Raw genomic sequence first — 20112 nt, 5'->3', positions numbered from 1 at the left:
TAAAGGAAGAAGTATTAACCTTTCCCAAACTAGCAGGTAGAAAGCTTTTGACTCCAGCTTGGAAGGCTGCATTGCCAAATCATTCCCATGTAGGAAAGCCTTTTTCCTCTGGCCTTCCTGGGATCCCAAATTTTTTACCTTTTACCAAATAACTCAATTTTTCATGGATCCCCTATAGAAATTGTTTTAAGTCACCATTTTATTTTCTGCATCTACATCAGTTTCCCATTTCGTATTCCTTGATTATTTCATAGGGTCTAAAATTGACTTTATGGCCTCTGGGAAATGTCCTACTCCAATTGTGAAGTCCAGCCTTGCTACAGGGCCAATTGTGAGGAAGGAGATCCAACAGTCTCAATCTGGGTTCCCTTTAGCTAAGTCTTATTCAGCATTCCAGGGATTCCCTACTACACCATGAATGATATCATGGGATGGAACCTTTTCTTGGATAATCACAGCTTTCAAAGTAATATCATTTCTATGAAATTACATGACCCCCAGGGTCCAACCCCAGGCACAGACTGATCAAGCACAACTGTGAGTTCAGCACTGACCTTCCTCAACAGCTCCTTTTGCCAGCCTACAGCTGCAAAAGACAATCTCCCACTCATTTTCCCATTACCCAATTAACCACAGGAGTTGCCCACTGTTACATTCCTCAACCCAGCCAATCCACAGCCCCTCTACTCCACATGGGCAACTTTGCCCTCTTGAATGCTACAACAGTGTACTAAAGGATGGAGAGGAAGAAGTGAAAGCCACTGAGTAGTCATAGGCAGTCTTTCTTTAAGGCTGAACCAATGGATCATTGTATTTTCTTCTACCAGCCCCCATAAGATTCATCCATAGACTCTCAGAGTTGGAATAAATCTTGGATGCCACCTTATCTGACCTAGGAATGTGGCTGATGCACAGGACCTGAGTTCAAACCCAGTCTCTGGCAAATTCTGCCTTGCTGACCACAGACCATTCATTTCCTATCTCCAGGTCTCAGTTTTCTCTTTTGCAAAATAAAGCAATTGGACTTGGTGGCCACTAACGTCCTGAAAAATTCCAAACCCATGGTCCTCTCATCTCACTAAATGTGCTTCTCTATCATTCTTGAAAAAGTGGTTCAGCCTGATAGGGAGTAAGAGAGCCAAGAGAAAACTGCGTCACAGAAGGTGGTAGAGACAGTATCTAAAGCAATACAGAGACAGAGGAGGAGGGCCAAGCAAAGGCCATTGGCTTTAGCAGCTAAAGGAGCCTCAATAACCCTGGCCAGAGGAGTTTCAGGGAAGTGGTGGGTTTGGAATCCAGATAGCAAAGGGTTAAGTAGTAAGTGGGAAGTTGGGAAATGAAGGCAAGAGTGTAAAAACAGCCATTTTGGCTTCAGATCAATGCACTCACATTCCTCTTTCTGACTAGGTCTGATGTCTCCTCATTATTTCTTTCCTCTGCTTCATTCACTGGGAAAGGAAAATCCTGCTTCTCCAAGACCCAGATTCTCCCCTCAGGCTTAGGTCAGAACTCCCCCCTCCCTTCCCAGGTGGCCTCTGAACTTCAGGATAGTGTTGCCATCCCCAGATTCCATCTAAAACATTTTCTTGAAACAGTTTCCCCTTTGAGGTGAATGGCCCTCTTTCCCCTCCCCTCAGGGGTCCCTTGTTTAATAATTCCTTCTTGTTCTAAAAACTTCCTCTCTTTTCCTTTTAAAAAAAAATTTAGAGAAGCAGAGACTTGTGGATTCTGAATCCACGATTTCTCCGGACTCCCGGCTCCTTCATCGCTCTACTCTTCCAGGGTCACCCTCCTAAGGTTTTGATTCTCTGATATGATTTCCCTCCAGTCTTCTTCAGGAAAGAGTCGCCCATCACAGGTACACAGTCCTATTCCAACTCACTATGTCTCATCTCAGTCAGCAGAACCTAGATGAGTTGGCCCCCAAGTGAATTATAGGTGCTTTTTCTCCTCTAAACTGATCTGTATTTGGGACTGTTCCATCTGTGACCTGTGTGTGTGTGTGTGTGTGTGTGTGTGTGTGTGTGTGTGTGTGTGTGTAAAAGGTGAAGGATATTACCATATAACTGGAGGGGCTGCACTCAAAAGTAAGGCCATGAATCCCAGTACTAGCTAAGTACTAATCCCAGTACTAAGGGAATGGTGGGATGGGGGTTCCCTTTCTCTCTCCTCCATTTGATTCGTTGATAATGATAAAGTATATTCCCCCAAAGTGATGCCTGCGGATGGGGGAGACTAAGAAGCCAAGCAGATAAGCTAAGATGAAGAGTGGCAGCAGTGGAGGGAGAAGGTTTCCCCTCCCCCTCCCCCAGAGATGTCAGCACCTGGCTGCCGCTCATCCTCTCCTGGAGTGTGTTTCAGAGCTGGGGGTACAGGAGGAATGGGGAAAGTGGGGAAGAGAATGAGCACCCCCTTCCAGAAGGGGGCAAGAGTGGGCCCCAACAGAATGGAGTGGAGGGTGGGGTAGGGGTGGGGGCAGCATGATGATGGGAAAGGAGGGCAGAACAGCCAGTCAAGGCTCCACTCCCCTCTGCTGCTAGTCATTTAACTGCCGAGTCTCAGTTTCCACATCTGTGAAATAGGGAACAAAGTGACTTGTTTCTATGTCGCAGAGTAGTTTTAAGTCTCAAACAACATCATATACACAGAGTTCATTAAAATGTCAATAATTATTTGGTTGGGAGGGCTCTCTCACCTCTCACTCTTGCTTGCTCACGCTCTCTCTCTCTCATACACACACACACACACACACACACACACACACACACACACTTGGATTTCCCTAATGGAACATAAGCTGCTTGAACAAGGTGGAGCCTGCTCTCTGGGCTGACAGCTCCTCACATATAGGGAGCACTTAAGATCAACTTGGATTGGGTTGGAGGGGCTGCTTCTGGGCACCTTGAGCACTCAGGTTGTCCTTTCAAGGCTTGCTGCTGTTAGCCTCCCAGACAGTGGGGCTCTGGGGCATCCCTGGATGGGGGGCTTCCTTGGCACTACGTTTGATCTGTCCCATTTAATTACTAGAGTCGTTGGAACTTGAATAGTATTTTCAAAATATTCTCTACCAGACAGTGAAAGAAATGAAAACAAATGCCAAGCCAAGCCACCATTGACTGTGGCAGAGGCTTCCTGGGGCTTTAGCCTCTGGAATGAGAGCGGTCAGCTGGTTAGCCGGTCAGCCAAGGCTCCTGGGAAGGGCCTTTCCTTGGTTGGCCCCACCCCCTCCCATCAGTAACTGCCTCTCCTTCTTGAAGTTACTTTGTATGTAATTTGTATTCACTTCTCGGAGTAAAATCTGTTCCTTTCGATCCAGTAAGCTCCTTGAGGTCAGGAATTACTGCCTTAGGTCCCCAGCCTCGGCGTGGGGCGTCTGCACCCTGGTCGCTCAATACATAAATGCATGCTGATTCGAATTGGATGAATGCAGGTTGAATTACAGCTACTGTTAAAGAATTCTCCATCTTCACTAGCTCGCCTCTGCCCAAGGAAGGCTCGAGAGGCAGGCCAGATTGCCTGCAGTCTCTGTGTCGCCTGTCCCCAGCCTTAATCAAGTTATCATATCCAGCCAGAGTCTCCTGGACCCCGTCACGATTGAATAAGAAAAAATTTGCAGACAAATTTTTCGCAGCAGGACGTTGGTGCCCTCCCATGTGGCAGGATGAAAAGCACCTGTAACCTCTGCCCGGCCTCCCCTCTCTGCCCCGCTGAGAAGCCACTGCATGCTAACACCCCACTGGGCAGGAGCCTCCCATCCTTAGCTCAAGCCTGCCCTTTCAGAAAGGAGGCAAACTAACCGTGAGGGGGAGAAGACAAACCTTTCTGGCCACAGGGGACTAAACATTACCTTTCTTGGGCTCCCTCAGCTTTGGGCTGTTGAAGAATCCCATTATTATCTCTGCTAAAATATTTTCTCAAGAACATTTGATTAAATAGCCATGAAAACCATGTTGATTCTTGCTGGGTTTCTAGGCCTCCCCTCGACCCACCATCCTGCCAGGCTGGCCTTTACAGGGGCGCTATTTCACCCATATGTGCCCAATCACTTTCATTCCTTTATCAATCACCATGTGCAAGAAACAGAAGATTTTTTTGTTCAGTCAGAGAGGAGGGTCTGGGATTGTTTTGTTTTGTTTTTTCTTTTTTTACGGGGAGAGGGATTGAGTATAGAAAAGGAGCTGAAAGGATGAAGATATGGGCCTGGCTTAATGCCGTAAATCTGATTAATTTACCTTGTGACAATTCAACAAAACCGCTCTGGGTCAGAGTCCTCGATGCAGGCTGACCTTTCACCTGTGGCGATGGCAGCGGCCACAATGAGGTCTCCTGCTGGTCAGACCAGTGACCCTTCCTTTCACAGCTACCTGCTGCTTCCAACAATGAGATTGGACACAGCTTTCAACATGATGGAGAACACCTTCCAGCCAAAGGGATTTTCTTTTTTCCCCCCTGGCCAGCAGAAAAATTGTCCAGACAAACACCTCTGTCTTCGAAGCGTGAATATACCAAATAATCCTAGGAAACTGGGGAAACAGGGGCGGGGTGGTGTATGGGGGAGTGCGGTGTTGAAAATGTGGCTCCCTCTGCAATGCGAGGTTTGTTCTCTGGTCTCGATCATCTCTGTAATAAACAATGACAGGAATCATGTGTAAGTGCCCAAGGTAGGGATGTTCTCATCTGACTCTGGCATTAACAAAGACCCTGGGAGTCAAGCCATTCCCGAGGGGCTGGGACCCCTTTTCTTGGCAGCCTCCTGATGTCTGCTTAGGCCCAGCACCATCTGGGAGTGCTTTTCTGAGGCCAGAAGAGATTAGGTAGGAGACCCAGCCTTAATTCGGGTTTGCTGCTCTCCAGGGGCCTTGCTGCTGAGCAGCTCTTGGAGATACGGAGGTTGGTCAACATTGTCCCATCTCGGATCCAGGATCCCCTGCAGAGTCATAATTTCTTCAAGCTGTTAACAGAAACCTCTGGCAGAAGGACAGGCAGTGTTGGGCAGGCATGAGGACATTGCTGCACAAGCGGCAGAATTAACCTTCAACATCTGGGCCACCTTGATTGTCCAATTCACGCTCCTCACATCCTGGCACCTCTCAATTCTCAATAACTCAGCATCTTGCATACTGTTGTTGAGCTGGCAACATGTGTGGCATAAAGACAAAGTATGACAACAAGCAGTTGGCAATCAGGAAAGGTAGTCTTGGGCAGCAGCTTCCAGGGAGGCCCTAGAGGCTCATGGGAAAGTCTTGATCCCTGGCCAAAGTCAAGGCTCTGCCTGATGCTGAAATTGTGCCTAGAGGGGAAACTGGCTTCTAAATTCGCTTGGGGGGGGGGGAACAATAGTGCAATGTGTATGTATGTGTGAGAGAGAGACAGACAGTTCGAGGCAGAGAAAGAAAGATGGAGACAGAAATGCACACAGAGAGGGAGAGAGATGCTCCCTCTTTTCCTCTGAACTTTTCTATCCCGGTTACGGGTGTTATGCCCAGCCTCAGACCTCCCTCTGAGGGGTGGGGTGGCTGAATGTTCCCTTAGGCTTAGACAGTGTGATATGGAAATGTAGGTACATAGATTTCAGGAAAAATGAAACAAAACCAAACTCAAAGACAGGGATGACTGCTCTGATAGAGCTGCCTCTAAGAGGAATGGGTCGTGGGGCCAGGTAGTCCAAGGCTTCTGCGCACAAGTTGGACAACCTTTTGTTGAGTTTGTTGTAGAAAGGATTCCTTGGGCTTCAGAGGCCCCTGAGGTCCCTTCAGACTCATGGAGCTTGTGATTCTCTAAAGCACCCAGAGGCACAACTGGGGTGGAGCCCCCACCGGCGTACCTCCTCATTGTTATGTGCCAGTGACTGACTTTCCCAGTCAATTTAGTCACTTACAATTAACAAACATTCCCAAAGGGATATTTACTTAAAAGATATGACAAGAACAAAACTTAGTCCCTGGAGTCCCACTCCTGGCTCAGTTCCTATATAACACTGGCCCCCACATTTATGGTCAGCTACTGCTGGCCTGGATCCCAAGGTCACCTCTCGTTCCTCCAGGAACTGATGAAGCACTGGCTGGCAACTTGGATTCTAGAATCCCAGAACTTTCAGAAAACACAAAATCAAAAGATCTTATCCCTTCCCTAAAACAGAAAAGAACTGACAAAGAGACCAAGTGAGCAAGCATGTCACAAGACCACATGGCCTCAGAAGGAAGAAGGTCCCAAGGCCTCTCCCTTTACAGCATTTTTCTCGACAGATGCCTTGAGTGAGAAGGTATCACCCTAGGATGAGGTGAAGAAAATAGGGGCTCACTCAGGGCTTTGTGAAGAGCTGCCCAGACCTGGATGGTTGGCCAGCTGACAGAGGCTTGGTTAGCATTGGAATGTGGTTAGCCTTGGAACGATTTACAGAATGTCCACACATGGTACAGAGTCTCTCTATGTCACTTCCCGTCCATGTCTCCCCAAATAGGATCCTCGGCTTCTCCACCTGGGCAGATGTGCTCTCAGCTACTCTGCCCATGAGCCCAAACTCTGCTGTACTTTTGTCCTCATTTGGCACCCCTTTGTGATTGAGTGAAAGGAATGGCATAAAGTGGGGGGTGAGGGATGTTGAGTGCCAGGGGAAAAAGACAGAAGAAAGGACTTGGCTTCTCAGGTTCTCCCTAAGACCCCCCTCCATCCAGGAATGCCCCTTTCAGGGCTATGTTGGGTTGCCTAGAATTGCCCTTTCCCTACAATTGTGACCATGCCTCATAGACTACAACCAGTGCTTTAAGTCCATCAGAAAATCACCCTCCTCAGTCACCCAGGCCTGCCCAGGGCATGGCCATCCCAGCATGGCTGCTGAAGGACCAAGTTCTGGGTGCTGGCTGGTGACCATGGTACTTCTCAATGAGGCTGTCATCTATGAGGAAACAGCCCTCCCAATGTGCCTCGCCTGGTGGGGCTCTTTATGACTGATGCTGCTTTGGCCATGGACACAGGAAGTGCACTGTCCCAGTCTGTCTCCCGAACTGGTGAAAATGAACATGGTCTTGGCTTCATCTGAAGCCAAAAGTGCCCTGTCCTGTAGCTTCCTTAGGGTGCCCCCTGGCAGCTGCAACTTCTTGGAGGAGAAGGCCATGCACTTCCATGTTAATGGATCTGGTCATGCTATGTTGGCATCAAGACCCTGGCCAAGCCCTGCTGTCATTGCCCTTAAAGGAGACAAAGTAAGACAAATGAGAGAGGTTAGAAAATTCAATTCCATTAAATCCTTGGAAAAGAGGAATCTCTTCTTTCCTCCCTCCTTCCCTTCCTCTCTCTCTCCCTTCCTTTATTTCTCCCCCCCTCTCCTCCTTCCTTCCTTCCTTCCTTCCTTCCTTCCTTCCTCCCTCCCTCCCTTCCTTCCTTCCTTCCTTCCTTCCTTCCTTCCTTCCTTCCTTCCTTCCCTCCTTCCTTCCCTCCTTCCTTCCTTCTTTCTTTGCTTTCCTGTGTTGTGTGGTTACAGGACTTCCCAAAGAATCAAAATCACAAGTGACCCAAAGGACCGTGGAGAGGCACATGGTAGGTGTGTGTAGACTACAGGCTGTCACCACTGATGGCTTGCGTGGGAGAAGGGTATTAGTACATTAGCAAGGACATAAATGACAAGAAAAAGAAGCAGGCAGGTCAGTGAGTGAGAGCAATGGATAACTAACCTGTGTTGGGCTACAGGCTGCCCTGGTGTCCCAGAAGGCCCTGGGGCATGGGGCAGATAGATGCTCCATGGAGGATTCCTTAGGGGATGTGACCAATCAGTACAAAGGATGAAGAGATGGGGAGGACTGGAGTTCTTGCGGAAAGAGGATCTAAGTGGATGAGAGGATGCTTGGGGCAAGACTTTGGGCAAAGAATCAATGTTTCTGAAGGGCCTGGAGCTTCACCTGAGGAGCTCTTGTGGGCTCCCCTGGATCAGAGGGTGGGAGAGCTGGAGGGGACCTCAGATGTAACCCCATTTCACAGAGGGGGGAAGCTGAGGTTCTGGGAGGATAAGGACTTGCCCCCAGTTACACAGAGGCTATCACACTGGGGTGAGGCAGGATGGGAGTCCAGCTTCCCCACCCACTGTCCAAGGTCCTTCCCAGCCCAGCTCATCCCCAGACCTTCCTGCTCCACATTCACGGCATCTGCACACAGCAAACTCACTTTTTGTCTTTTAAATATGTATTGATGTGTCTTATTTTTACAATATAAAAACATAGAGGTTATCAGCCCTGTGACACATGACTTCTAATTAGAGGCAGGCTGTATCTTGAGACATGTCACAATTTTCAGTTGTTGAAATGGTCCAAATGGACTGCAAAGGTGGAAGCAGCTGTCATCATTGCTCCTGAAGTCCCGGCGCTAGAAGCTTCCCCATAGCTGTGTGCTTGTGAGAACACACTTTTATTTTTATATAATTTTCACCACTATAAGCTTTCAGTTGTTCGAAAAGTAAAAGAATTAAGGAATTGGAACAGGCTGAAACAGGCATCTCACCAGCCAGGCTCTAGTCCACTTGGATTTCATTTTGTTTCTGACACATCTGACTTATTAATTTCTTTATTAGCTTTGTCTTGAAGAAGGATTTACTTAATCAGTCAGTTAATTACGAATGGGGTATTGAAATGCTTTAAATTCTATGAAACTGAACTAGGACCAGTTATCACAGTGGAGAAATATCGCTGATCCTGACACGATCCTTAGCTTCTCGAAATTCTAAGTTGTGACAATCAAATGCTGCCTGCCCAGTTGCCAAGGGGGTCTGAGTGTTTGCTTTTATCACCAAAATTGCTAGAAAAAAATCTTGTATAATCATAAATGAAAATATTTATTTTTGGAAAAGCTATGCCATTAATCTAAATGGTTTTTTTTAATGTACAGGTTACCAGCACTCCATGAGAGTAACAATTAAATAACTAACAATAGTTATCTCATGTGAAAGTGCATGCTACATTCCACATCTGTAGCACACACATACACACCCACACACTCACACATACCCCCACTGATCCTTACATACACACCCAAACTCTCATACACATACCAACACACCCATACTCACACTCACACATGCCCACACATACATACACACACATACTCTTACCCATTCTCTCTCTCTCCTTCTCTGTCACTGTCTCTTTCTCTCTCTCCCCTCTCTCTCTGTCTCTCACCAACACACACACATACACACACAACACACACACACATACCACCACCACCAACACAATCTTTCAAAATCCTCCTTGACTAGTGAAGTCAGCCTTGAGCCAGGAAGCCTGGGGTCTAAGCCCCTTATCTGAGGTGACATAGTAGACAGCTAAGAGTTCTGGGCTTGTGATTAGGAAGACCTCAGACAATTGGCTAGTCATTGAACTCTAAGCCTCAGTTTCCTCATCTGTAAAATGATGGAACTGGACACAATGGCCTCTAAGGTTTCTTTTGAGCTAGTCTAAATATGGGATCCTGACCCTTGGACACTTGATAGCCTCATGATCCTGGGCAGATCACCTGACCCATATGGGCTCCAGGCAACTCTCTTAGTATAAGTCACAGGACAGCTGGGAGTTCCCTGTATCAATCAGATACCAGGTCCAGTCCCTTCCCCATCACCTGTCTTGACTCTGCCTTGCCCCATCTTCCTCAGACTGTGTCCCAGGGATTTATTTGAGAACTCCAATGCCAGAATTTCCAGTTCCTCGTCCCTAGTAAGACAAAGTGTTGAACCCTGAGAAGGGAGGAGCACCGGGGAGAGAGCGTCCAAAAGTCACACATGGAGAAGCCACAGATGGTCCTGGGCACATCTGCCCAGGCTCAGAGGGTTCTGGTCTGCTGAGGGCTGCAGCAGACAGAGGCTGGCACTCAGACCCGGCCCCTCTGCCAGTGGTAGGCTGTGTGCCCTGGGTTATCATGAGGGCAGGCAAAGAAGTCGGCTCCCTTCTGGGAGTCCTGAAGCCTCACCCTGCCCAGTGAGTTGGCATACTGTGCCCAGGATGCAGAGCAGAAAAGGTCACAGAGTCTTTCGAAGATGAAAAGGATAAAGAAGTCAAGGGAAAACGAGCTGCCTGCCTGGTATTTCTGAAGTCTCCCTGAGAGCTTTACCCTGCAGAGGAGTGCCACCCCATCCACTCACTGCTTCTCCTCTGAGGCGCTCTTGCTGGGAAGCCCCTTAATGCTGATTTCTAGCATCTCATGTGAGGAAGGCTCAAGTCCCGGTCACATGGCAGGTGCAAGTCAGGAGCTGAAGCCCAGGGGCTGAGTGGTGTTGGCAAGGGTGGCGCAAGAGGAGACAGGGAGGGGCCCTGGGGGCAGACCCTGGGGTACAACAGACCAGAAAGTGCATGCTACTGCAGTCTCTGACCCTCTCAGCACAATGGGAAGGCCTCCCCCTGCCTCGTCTGCAGAGAGGAGGGCCCTGAGAAGTCAGTGTCTGCTTTGCTCAATGTTTCTCCTCTCCTTCCTTGCTGTTTCTTCATCACTGGGGACGTTTGTTGCCGCTGACATTCATTCTGGGCACCATCCTTCCCAAGACTCCTTTCCTCCTCTTGACCTCTCTGCCAACAACCTTCACACCCAGCCATGGAGGACCAGCCAGCCACGGCCAGGCCAAGCAGATCTTTTCTACTGTGTTCCCTGCTGCTCCCCCCACCCACGGCTGAACCTCTCCATTGGCCCTTCTGCAGTTTCTGGAGTTTATTTTTCATCCACCAGTAAACTGGCTTCAATATTGGTGCTTGTCACTTAAACGGAGCCCCAGGGCCTCGGTTCTACCACCCAGAAACAGGTTCAGTGTCCCCCAACTTGCACATCCAAGCCTTGTCTTTGAAGTCATTTAGGTTAATAAATGAAAGGACACTGGTATCTGTTAAACATCTAGTCTGTGTAAACAGCTAGACACTGAAGCTGGGGGGGAGGGCAGCTAGGTGGTACAGTGAATAGGTCCCTGGCCCTGGAGTCAGAAGGACACTGCAGCTGGACACTGGGGAGGGAAGGTGGGGAAAGGGATGCAAAGATAGAATGAAAATCGGTCTTTGTATGCAAGGAATCTGCATGCTCCCGGAGTGTCAGTAGGATGTGCCACCCACACAGATCAGTATTTACATGACCATTTAAGGAGGGAGAGAAAACGAACAATGTGGTAAATCCTTTAGAAAGTGGCCAGTGACCTGAACCTTGAGGGAAGTCAGACAGGACTGCTGCAGACAGAGGCTACTGAGAGGTGGAAGGAAGGGAAGGCTGCCTGGAGGAGGAGTGCCTACCCGGGAGGGGAAATGGCCCATGCAAGGGCAAGAAGGGGAATGGTGGCTTTGGGAAGAGACGCTTAGGCCTGTCTCGATGAATTGTAGAATGCATGAAGGTGAATCATATGAAATCAGCCTGAAAGGCAGCCTAGAGACAGATAGGAACGTATTTTAAATGTAGAATGTCGGGCTTGGGGTCAGGAAGGCTCACATTCTTGAGTTCAAATCTGGCTTCAGGTTCTAGGTGTGTGACCCTGTGCAAGTCACTTAACCCTGTTTGCCTCAGTTTCCTCATACATAAAATGAGCTGGAGAAGGAAATGGCTACCACTCTAGTTATCTCTACCAAGAAAACCTCAAATGGGGTCACAGAGAGGTGGATATGGCTGAAAAATGACTGAACCACAACATAATTAGTATTTGATCCTAGGAGTAAAGAGAGTCACTGAAATTTCTTAAGTAGTAGTGACATGATCAGATGTTTTTTAGAAAGTTTATTTTCATGGCTTTATGAATGTTAGATTGGAAAGGGGATAGAGCAGAAGGGACACTAATTAAGAGGCTTCACTAGACCATCACCAAGAAGTGGGGGGGGGGGCTAGGTGGCAGAGTGAATAGAGCACAAGCCCTGGAATCAGGAAGACCTGGGTTCGGATCCCGCCTCAAACAGTTAACACAAAAACTAGCCATGTGACCTTGGGCAAGTCACTTAACCCCAATTGCCCTCCAAAAAGCAAAAAAAAAAAAATGAAAAGGATCTGGCCTTTTGAGAGCAGAGATGAGGAAGGATGTGAGATGTGGTAGAAGATGGATTGATACAAGCTGGCAGCTGATTGGCTGTGGGGGAGGCATAATGGGAAAGATCACAGGGTGGGAATCTGGATGCCTGGAATGGTGATGGTGCTTTGAGGGAGTAGGAAAGCTTGGGAGGAGGGTGGGTTTCAGGACAAAGACTTTGGAACACACTGAGCTGCACTTGTCTGTAGGACGTCCAGGTGGGGATGGACAGCAAGGGGGCCTGGAAATCAGGAGGGAGACTCAGCCTGGATCTCTGGTGGTCTAGAAATGGCCTGCATAAAGGCCACTGAACTGCCCATCAGAAGCTGCCGAGGTCACCAAGTGAGAGCGTCAAGCCAGGCTTCATAACCTGGGTCTGGGGACTTGCTTTTAAAATGTAATTGGATCCCTGGATTCCAACAAAACCAGTTTCCTTCTATGATCCTCTATATTGTACTTTATGCATTTAAAAGCAGTAATGTGAGGAAGGGTCCATAGGCTTCTCCAGAATGCCAGGACACAGAAAAGGCAAAGAACCTCTGGTGTAAAGATCAGAGAAAGCAGGGCTGGGGGAAAGGAGGCTGAGAAAGGACAATCAGCAACGCAAAAGGGGAGCCAAGAGGAAGAGCCTCTCCCAAGGAGCCAGGGAGGAGGGAGTGGTCAGCGGTGCACAGCACTTAGCACCATCCAGCACATAGTAGGCTCTTACATGCCTTGTCACTCATTCATTCATTCATTCACTTGGTTCTGCAGAGAGGATAAAAAGGTAAGGACTGAGAAAAGGCCACTGGATTTCACTTCATAATTAAGCAATTTGGGGCAGACTTGGAGAAAGTTCTTTCAGATGAGTAGTGATGTTGAAAAGGGGTTAAGAAGCAAGTGTGAAGAATGGGAATGGAAGCAAGCACAGACGCTTTTTCTAGGAGCTTGGCTATGAGCGGAAGGAGAATTAGAAGAGGGGGTGGTATGATCCAGGGAGGATCTCAAGGATCAGAGAGGTAGGAGTATAATGGTAGGAAGCAGGGAGGGAGCCATTGAGGATTAGATGGAGGCAGAGGCCAGAGGAGGGAATGGGGAGGACAGGGCTAAGTGTGGCCTTTGGTGAAATGCTGAAGGGACAGCAGAAAGGGCTGAGCTTCGGTGAATCTTCCCAGGACAGTGCCAGTGCTGTCCAACTCTCATATTCTGGTACACGGTTTGATTCTCCAGGCACAGAGGTTTTTCTCAGTTCCTTCCAGTATCTCTACATACATTGCAGGAATTCTTTTGGTGTGGCTGGACCTAAATAGTGAAACCCTTTCATAGAGGCAACCACAATAGCATCCTGGCTCCTCAAGTGAAGAAAAACTGGGTTTGATCCCATCCCAGACATATACTAACTGTGTGACTGTAGTTAAGTCCCCCTGTCTGCTTCCTTTGAGTGTGACAATCTAGTTTCCTTCTCAGGACAGCTGAACTGGTAGAATGGGGTCATCTTTCTAAGGCTTTCTACACAAATAGATGCTGCTCTCATTCCCACACTAAGCAGTCCTCTCTACATTTAGACTGGGGGAAGGCACTAGCTGTCTTCAGTCATCTGAACCAGGAGCACTGTGACTGAGGCAGGTCTGGGCTTGACATCTGGGCAAACGAGATTGTTCCAGCTGTCTAAACAGGGGGTGGGCTGCCTTTGGAGGGAGGGGAGGCTTTCACCTTCAAAGGAGGTCTTTAAGCAGGGAAATTTCTTGGGCATCTTATACTGAGAATGAAAGGCCAGGAAGAGGTTAGACCAAATAATCTCTGAGGACCCTTCTAATTCTGGGAGTCTGTGATACATAGAAGCCTAGGTGACTTTGGGCAGGTCATTGCACCTCTCCCGGAATCAATTTCTTTATCTGTAAAAGGAAGATGTTTATGTAATTACAGATTTAAAGGTGAAAGGGAATTTTGAGGTCATCTACTATAAAACTCTCATTTTACAGGTGAGGAAACTGAGACCCCAAGTGGGCTGACTTGCCAACTTTCAAGCAGGCCGTAAAAAGGTGGATCAGAACAGAAACCCATGTCCTCAGATTGGCGATCAAGCCCTTTCCCATTCTATCTTACTGAATCAGACTCTCTCTAAGGCCCTTTATTTGTAATCCATGACCTCTTGAATGTCCTAAGGACTCCATGGGACAGGGAGAATACATCCTGTTGTCCCCATGATGCCCATTTTCAGATAAGAAAGCTGCTGCAGATGGCACAGTCATAGAGGGGCTAAGGGAAGATCTGGGAACAGATACACTTCAGCCTGGGCTCCTTTCATGGCACCAAGCACAAGGGCTTTCCCCACAAGTCCCCACCCCACCCTGCCTTCCTCTCCTCCCCCCAGCAGGCTTCATGCTGGACCTGAAAGGGGAACTGCATCTGCGATGAATTAAAACCTTAGGAAGGGCTCCTACCATCTCTAGGACTTTTTCTAAGGAAATGGGCTCAAGAGCAGCAGGGACCACCTCATGGGGCCCATTGCCGCGCCTCTGGGAAGGTTTCTACATATAGCCCGTAGTGTGCTGGTCACTGCAATCTTCTGATAGCTTTCTTGTGGCGTGCTCAGCTTATCACCAAACCTCCTCATGGAAACAGATACTGTAGAGTGTGCTGATTCATCTGTGAGAAGGTTACAACTCTGGGGCTGCTTAGCAAGCTAGCCAGAGAGTCGTCTATGGCACGTTCTCTCACGATCTTCAGAGTAGGAACCAACAGGGGCATTGCCTTCCTTCCCCTCCCCTCCCCTCTGCTCCCCTCCCCTCCCTTCCCCTCCTTTCCCTTCTCTCCCCTCTCCCCACCTCCCCTCTCCTCCCCTCCCTTTCCTTCCCATTCTTGCTTGCTAATTCTCACCCTGTGTCCAGGGTCCCTCTTCCAGAATGATGGATCCTGAGAGAAAACTAAGCCCCCAGAATTCTTTTTTAATGCCTCATTTAGGGAAAAGCCCACCTTTGAAGAGGAGGGAACACTCCCATTTTGTCCTTTGGTTGGCCTCCCTCTTTTCTCTTTAAATCCCCTCAGTATGCTTTTGCTTAATTGGGGCTCCTACCACACTTTCTGTGCATTCATTTTCCCCTCTACTGCTTCTCCAGAGCTATGAAGCAGCACTGCTGAGGCTCCCCCACCATCTTCCTCTGGAAGATTTTACAGACAAGTTTCCCTTCTTGGCTGCCATAATTCTTGGCAATCTGGCCTCCTGGTTATTCCTTGCACAAGACCCTCCATCTCCTGACCCAGACCTTTGCATTGGCTGTCCCCCTAGAATACCCTGCTTCCTCCTCTTGACCTCCCAGCTTCCTTCAGGCCTTGGCTACAGGAAGCCTTTCCCAACCCCTTTGCGTTCCAGCATCTTTGCTGTTGGTTCACTCCAATCTATGCTGTGTAGAACTTAGTGCGGCGCTGTGGGTATGTTTCCCTTCATTAGACTGAGCTTCTCGTGGGCAGGGACTGTTTTTACCTTCTTTACATCCCCAACATTTTTAACTCCATGCCTGGAACCTAGAAGAAATGCTTTGATTTGACTGGCAAAGAGATTAAGTACTTCCTAGCTGGGGCTGTGTCAAGGATCTTTTGGTCCCCTTGTGGCATTGATTGATTCACGTCAATTAAACTTTTTGATAAATTGTAATAGTCAAGAAGTAGCCTTTTATCCAATTTTTTCCTTCATTTCCATAGCTTAGCCTAGCCCTAATCCAGAACCTTTGTCTTCTTTTCATTCATGAGAATGCTGTGACCAGCGGCCAGCTCCCAGCTGCTGAGCACAGTGGGAGTCGCTGGCTCCCACACATGCCCAGCCAAGAACTGGACAACATAAACGTGAGACAGGCTTGTGATCAGGATGGAAGGTGGGGTGGAGAGAGAGGAACAAGCCAGACCATCCTATGGGCTCCATCAGCATCCACGCTACGGCTTGGTCGGATCCCTGTGGAGGATATTGGCAGTACCTAGACTAGAGAAGAGCAGGACCAGAGGGTGGACACGGACTGCAATCAGCATCAGTGGAGGAAGTGTCTGCACTGAGGAGAGGAAGATCAAACTCTCCAAGTGAACCTTTTCTTTGGGAGCAGGCAGTCCTGAAGGTCCCTTCGCCCAGCACCAGGCATACTGTAACTGCCTCAGAGATGCTTGCTTACTGAGCTAGGCGTATCCTCCCAGACTTTGGAGGGACACTGGAAAGGATCTCAGGGTCAGGGAATCTAACCAGCACCTGGCCCAGACCCCTTGCATCTCCAGCATCGTGTGCCCACTTATGGCCTGGGTCTGGGGGAGTCAGTTTCCACAGTGTGGTAGAAGAACCCCAGGAGAAGCAGAATCCAAATCTCAAGCAGGCTAGTTATTAGGTGGGTGCCTATGATCAAGCCATTTTCCTTCACTTCGCCTCAGTTTCTTCATCTGTAAAAGAGGCTGAGCTACATGACCTTGGTAGTACAGCCCACCTCCGGATGTATGGATCCCATAACCCTTTGCCCCACCTTCATCACACATTCTTGTGTCCCCCACACAATTGCTTCTGTTAACCCCTCTACTCTCCACAGCCAAATCCCCATGACTTTGTGCTGCCAGAAGACAGACAGTGAGGATAACAGGCCCAGGAGGGCCCACTGAGGCAAGATCCCAGGGATATATGATGGGACATGATTTCCTTTTACAAAGTTTTCGGAGCCTCCTCCCTAACCCCTACCCCACCCTCAGTACTCCTGGTTTCAGTGGTGCCCCTCATGCCCAGTCCTGGACAATCATAGCTGTCATTGTATGGCCCTCTGAGGTTTGCAAAGTGTTTCACATACACACCATTTGAGCCTCATGACACTGCTATGAGGAGGTGGCCTGGGAGAGGGAGAGGATGGAGGGGGTAGACATGGGATTCCATCCACATCAGAAACTCCTCGGGTTTCTACTCCTTCCACAAAGGCAGGGAAGCAATCCATCTTCTTAGAATTTTAGAGAGTTGGGTGAGTCACTGCCCCATGGCCACGTGGCCAGGAGGCGGCAGAAGAAGAGCTTGGTCTCAGTGCTTCCAACCTGAGCCCTCAGCTCACTGCATCATGCTGCTTCCCCTTCAAACAATTCATCAATCACCAAGTGTTTATCAGGCACGGTGCCAACATTGGGGGCCAATAACAAAAAATGAAATCAATGATTCCAACTTCCAAAGAGCATTCTACCCAAGAGAATTGGGTATTGTGTCGTAAGAAATGAGGAACAGATGGACTTCATAATGACCTGGAAATACTTCCATAAACTGATGCTGAGTGAGGAGAGCAGAACCAGGAGACCTTCACGTCGTATCTGTGATGACAGACTTTGATAGACTGGGCTCCCCTCAGCAAGGCAGGGCAATGAGACAGCCCCAAAAGCCTCATGTTGGAAAGGGCTATCCACATTCAAAAAAAGAACTATGGGTTCTGAATGCAGACCGAAGCAAAATACTCGATCTTTATTTCTGCTTTGTTTTGTTCCTTCTTTCTCATCATTCATTCCATTGGTTATAATCCTTCTTTACAACTTGGCTAATGTTTAATGTGAAGGTATCTGTAGAACATATATTGGATTGCACGCCACCATGGGGGCCAGGGGGGCGAGGAGAGAGAGGAGGAGAAAATTTGGAACTCTAAGGATTGTGGAACTGAATGTCATAAACTAAAAGTAAATAAATAAGTAAATGTATTTAAAAGCAAACATTCTCTTCCATAAACGTAATACCAGCTAGCATTTATGTAGTACTGTGATGGAAGGGGCAGGGATTGAGCTAGAAATCAAACATAATCATCAACCCAGCTCAGCAGCTCTTCAGGAGCACATTGGACCCTACAGAACTCAAGCCTAGTAAATCCTCCTTTTGGGTCTCTGAGGGTAGTTGGCTCAGTCTCGATTATGGAATAGAATGGATCCTGTCGGACTCACCCTCCTATGGGCTGCCTGCCTACATCTGCCTCTGTGCTGGTGTCCTGGGCATGGTATGTCATGGGAAATCAGGACAGAGGCAGGTCCAAACTGAGGCTGAGAGTGACCTCACTGGGGCCCCCTGGACCAGGACAATCTCAGGCTGTAATCTGTTTTTCATTTTTAAAGACTCTTCTTCAGGTATTTGGCCATTTTCAGAGTATAGCTTCTTTTCTTTCACTCAGAAGAATTAATTACTCAGGAAATACCTGGAAGATAAAAGAGTGTGATTCACTATTTAAGTATCAGCCTTTCTGCCCTTTGACCAATGGCTTTTGGAGCTGATCCAGAAAATACATCGTCAATAAAGGTGTTTGGAGAGAAACATCTGTTGTAGTTCTTGGAGGTTGGGACCGGATTGAGCAGTGGCACCCCAGTCTTCAGAGGGTTTGCGTGACAGAGATGGATTGGGGTCACCAGGTTAGCCAGAAGTGAAGTCCCAAACCTTATCTTTCAAATGCAGTGTCCAATTGATTTTCTCTGGACCATTGCACACAGCAGAGTGTGGTGAAGCCAGCAAGGGCAGCCATGGCAAAACATTCTCTTTATAAAGATACTTTCAGAAGAAGTCTGAGCTGGAGAAAGAGTCTGGGGGCGGAGCCTCCACATAAGCTCTCCAGGATGGAAGACATTGATGTTTGAAGACGGAGGGAGACACCAAGCCGACTTCTGTATGATCTGGAGCCAGCCAAACGAGAGCACTGGAGAGCAGGGCTCTGCCTGGCTGCCCATCATAGGGCCTCTCTACACACACAAGATGGCCCATTGGATGGGATATTGGCAGCAAGGGTGGTGCATTGCACAGGGAAAGGGCGTCTCTAATCTGAATGTCTCAAAGTTGGAATAGTTAGGGGGATGTCTCTAAAGTGAGAACATGAGCCCAGCAAGGAGCTTGGGCTCTGGCTTCTCTTCTTCTCCATTAGAGCCTAGATGTTTGAAGGAAGGGCCAGAGCCATTGAGAGGAAAATCCTGGGCAAGCAGTGGGAAGGCTCCCCCCAAATCTTCTGGGCTCTTCTCAGTTTCTGTATGTGCCAGTTCTGGACTAGGGATAAAAAGGCAAAATCAAACAGCCACTGCCCTCAAGAAACTTGTGTTCTCTAGGGAAATAGCAACATTTAAACCAATAAATATGTTCACACATTCACGAAGACAGAGATGTACATTGGAAAGGAGAAAAAACTAACAAGTAGGGGAATCATGGAAGGCTTCCCGGAGGAGACACTGTGTCATCTGGGCCTTAATAATAAAAATAATGGCTAGCATTTACATCATGCTTTCAGATTTGCAAAAGTAGATCCTGACGCTGCCTCAGCTCATCCGCTCGGCCTGCCCTAAAAGGGGAGTGCTATTATGTTCCTCATCTTACAGAGGAGGAAACTGAGACTGAAAGAGGTTAAGGGCTTTGCCCAGTGTTAACAGCTTGGAAGTATCTAAGGCTGGATTTGAACTCAGGACTTTTGGACTTCTAAGGGCAGCATTCTGGGCCACCTAGTAAATCTCATCATCCACAGATAAGAACTAGGGGAGCATTTCTATGCCTGGACACAGATCCTTCTTTATAAAATAAAAATCCAGGTAGATGGGGAGCATGCATGGGACACCATCCATGAAAAGGGTGACTTCCTTTCCCATATTCTATGGCCCGGCCAAACTGGCTTTGATCTCCCAGAGACTGGATTTTTGCATGGGCTGTCTATCCCCCATGCCTCCCTTCTGCCTCTCAGGATCGGCATCTCTCCACTTTCCATCACCAAACGTTATGCCCTTGGGCCAGGTACCTCCTGGTGCCCCCACCCTTTCAGTTTCCTTTTGTGTATTGTCTTCCCCTTAGATTGCAAGCTCCTTGAGGACAGGACCTGTCTTTTTCTTATTTGTGTCCCTGGCTCTTAGCATAATGGCTGGCACATAGTGGGAGAGTAATCGATGTTTATTGAATTGAATTAAACTGAATCTTCTCCAGGAGGCCTTTTCTCATCCCCCTGCCTGCTATTAACTTCTTCCCCAAGCCCTATCTTGCCTTCCAGGATTTCCTGGGCAAATCTTTTTCGTATACTTAATATCAAACAATCAATAAGTATTGAGTATGAGACTACTCTGTGCCAGGCATGGGGATAGAAATACACCAAACGAAGCAATCCCTCCTCAACCAAGAAGTT

The 20112-nt window shown here is 48.2% G+C and overlaps 1 long non-coding RNA gene across 1 annotated transcript; it reads left to right on the top strand.

Moving 5' to 3' along the window:
• The first annotated feature begins 1401 nt into the window (after positions 1 to 1401).
• LOC138157814 (uncharacterized) lies at positions 1402 to 10776 on the top strand. The gene is made up of 3 exons (XR_011167463.1): positions 1402 to 1502; positions 1708 to 1858; positions 10521 to 10776. It is a non-coding gene; the product is annotated as an uncharacterized lncRNA (long non-coding RNA).
• The last annotated feature ends 9336 nt before the right edge of the window (positions 10777 to 20112 follow it).

Source organism: Petaurus breviceps, unplaced genomic scaffold (assembly GCF_028583685.1).
Source record: "Petaurus breviceps papuanus isolate PSGF00001 unplaced genomic scaffold, PetGlider_PUasm1.0 173, whole genome shotgun sequence".
Classification (NCBI taxonomy): Eukaryota; Metazoa; Chordata; class Mammalia; order Diprotodontia; family Petauridae; genus Petaurus; species Petaurus breviceps.
This window is presented reverse-complemented; position numbering and strand designations above follow the sequence as displayed.